The sequence below is a fragment of the Microtus oregoni genome, unplaced genomic scaffold, assembly GCF_018167655.1.
Source record: "Microtus oregoni isolate MIOR12 unplaced genomic scaffold, Mior012 000074F_001, whole genome shotgun sequence".
Classification (NCBI taxonomy): domain Eukaryota; kingdom Metazoa; phylum Chordata; class Mammalia; order Rodentia; family Cricetidae; genus Microtus; species Microtus oregoni.
In genome coordinates this window covers 108047-111453 of record NW_024543988.1, presented here as the reverse complement: position 1 = coordinate 111453, position 3407 = coordinate 108047, and positions in this window count along the sequence as shown.

Here is a 3407-nt window from a genome sequence, read left to right as displayed (position 1 = left end):
AAATACATTATTTATAACAACACATGTATTCAGAATGTCAAATACATTATAACAATACATGTATTTAAAATGTATAGCAAAATCACTAATATCATTAATAAAAATACAGCTAATATAATTGAGTAATGATTTGAACAGAGTGCTATAGAAAATAATGAAATGGTATTAATCATTTAACAAGTCCCTTTATTCCTTCTGAAAAAATAAAATATAACTTACAGTGAAAACCATGACAAATGTCTTACAATGTATCTGTGCCCAGTGGTTGAGTATTAGCAAAACAGTGGAGGCAATTATGTCAAATAAGTGCCTGCCTCTTTTCATATTGATGCTGAGCATCAAGCCAAGAAATAAAGCAGATGAGTGTTTTTGCAAAATAATAGTCAGTGAATCATCCCCTTGGTTTGAAAAGGTCAGCAAACAGAGGAGCATAACATCAGTCTGTAATTGGATTATAAAGTGGATTCTTGACTCATTCTTACTGACTGGTAACAGAAAACAAGAGCACATGAAGAAAGAATGAGAACTACTCTTCAGTCCACTGTTATTTTATTTTATTTTTTTTTCCTTTTTGGGTTTTTTTTTTATTGCGAAAAGAAGAAAAAAAACATAAACAAAAAACAAGTTTCCACCTCCTCCCAGCCTCCCATTTCCCTTCCCCTCCTCCCACCCTTCTCCCCCTCCTCCCACCCTTCTCCCCCTCCTCCCACCCTTCTCCCCCTCCTCCCACCCTTCTCCCCCTCCCCCCACTCCTCTCCCCCTCCCTCTCCAGTCCACAGAGCAGTCCGGGTTCCCTGCCCTGTGTTAAGTCCTAGGTCCTCTCCGTCCATTTTATTTTATTTTTTGAGTCAGGGTTTCTCTGTGTAGCTTTTTAACCTGTGCTGAAACTCACTGTGTAGGGAAGGCTTGCCTTGAACTCACAGATATTCACTTTCCTCTGTCTCTTGAATGTTGTGATTAAAGACATGTGCCACCACAGCCTGGCTCTATTGTTATTTTTATATTTTTAGAATTTGGAGAACATGTACATTCTATCAGTGTCACTAAACAGAAGACTGTGTCTTGGGGCAGGTTGAAAGGATTTTATGGAAGAGCCTGTGCAACTCAGTGACCCAGGACTATGAAGCTGAATCATACAATGTGTTTGTATTTTGTATTTCAATCCATATCCCACAATTATTTATTTTTCATTATTCAAAGAAGTCTGTTTGTCATGTATATTTCTAGTAACATGCTTTTAAAAAAATTGCGTGTTGACGATTTTCCACATATATAAAATATTCTGATAATTCTTCTCTCTGAAGTCATCTCAATCTTGTCAGTTCCTTCTACCCAATAAGTCCCTTACACACTATCACTAATTTTAGCTTATCTGTGGTCCTATAAATTTATTCAGGGCTATATGTGTACCCTTAATTTTGTAACTAATGCTTGGGCCTTAAAGACCTGACAAGAAGAAAAAATAGGCCTGGACAATGTTCTTCCTACCCCAACCTATCATTGGCCCATAGTTCAGAAATGAAATGTGTAATCTCATGAGACATGTCCTCTTTCATAACCTCCAGCCCACAGGAAATGGCTAGTTTATGTCTAGTGTAAGCAAACATGCTACCTGTGACTGAATATCCAGAATACATGACAAGTTTAAAACATAAAGTACGAGAAAAGTGACAGTTCAATCACAATGGACATGGGACAAGGAAAGGAGGGGGGAGAGGGAGAGGAAGAGAGAGTAAACAAAAAGACCAGAGACATCTTTTGTTGGTATTGCAAAATTGTATAGTAACTCTGGAAACAGTGTGGAGAACACATAGTTTTCTGAAAGTAAATATGGACCATGTGACTCAGTTATACAGCTCTTGGAATATGTCTAAATGAATTGATATTCTCCTTCACAGGTATTTTCTCATGCATGCACACAACATCTTTTCACAGCAGGTAGAAAATGAAAACAATCTAAATGTTCTATAGCTTTCTAATGGATGATGAAATAGTGATACATGTAGACTATTCCATTGTAAAGAAAACCGAAATCATGACATTTGCAGACAAATGGCAGGTACTATAAAAGATCTTACTGAATGAGATAAACCACATCTAAAAGAACAAATGTTGCATGTTAGGTCTCTTCTGTTGTTCCAAGCTCCAAATATTCAGATAAATTTCAGGACTCACTTGCTACCTTGGAGTGTAACAACATTCAGTAAAAAAGAGTCCACAATATTGAAATAGATGAAGGGGTGCATATTGGAGGGTTTAGAATGAGGGAAGAAAGAAAAGTGGGGAATGATGCAATTATACTGTATTCCCAAAATGAAAAGAAATAGAGATAATAATAATAAGATATAATTTAAAGAAAGTGTCATGAATGGTAGACTAATTCTTTATAATATTGTAGTTAGTAACCATGGTTGTCAACCAAAAACACCAAAATACTAACTGTAGGTTATTCCATGTGTCAGAGAGGGAAGCCCCAGAGGATAAACAAGCACTGCGGAGTACTGATATTCTTGGTTGTTCCTAGAAATAGATGACAAGATCCTATAGCTAAGCACAAGACAGACCTTGGTTTTGATGTGTAAAGAAGTCAACTAGTCAGGGAGTGTCCTTTAGGAAATGTAAACATATTTTCAGCTTGAATGTAGAGTCCATTTGCACATTATACAATTTTTCTGAACATTATTATTTTTTTATAGATTGTTTCACTTGATTTGGTTTCTTCTGATTAATGATACCTGTATTTATTGCCAGTGGACATTTAGCAGCAGTTTTCTATTATTCATACAGTTAAGCTTTGGTGGTATCTCTTGTAACTTTGTGTCATAGTCTTTGAATTTAGTATACAGGAAGAATAAAGTGATCAATATATGGGAGGACTTAAAGGTATCAATAACCTTATAAAAGATCCTTCTCTAGTATTAACATTTTATCTTCTAACAGTGTGGTTGCTTTGGCTCATATAGCTCAGGCCACTCTATAAAATTCATTTAACTACACAGTGTTATGTTTAGATTCAGAATGTGTTTTAAAGCATGTGCCATGGTTTTAAATGAATCATGTATGACATGTGAACATGCATTGTGACCTTTACTCACCAGTATAGTTCTGGAGGCAAAAAGATTACTTAAATGTTCTAACAAGAATAGTTCTTTCTGACAGAAATGCTCAATTAATCATCCCAACAGAACCTGACCTTTAGCCTAATCTTATTAGTTTAGGAATATGAGATCATATGTAGTTCAGCAGGGTGAAGTGAACATACTGGACAGATGCAGGCTGTTGTGGTGCAAAACCATTGGTTGATTCCATGAAACTCCCTCTAACTAACTGTATAAATGTTTTGTCAGTTCTGTTCCTTCACAACCAATATTTTGAGCTACTACAGAAGACCAAAGTCAGGCACCACC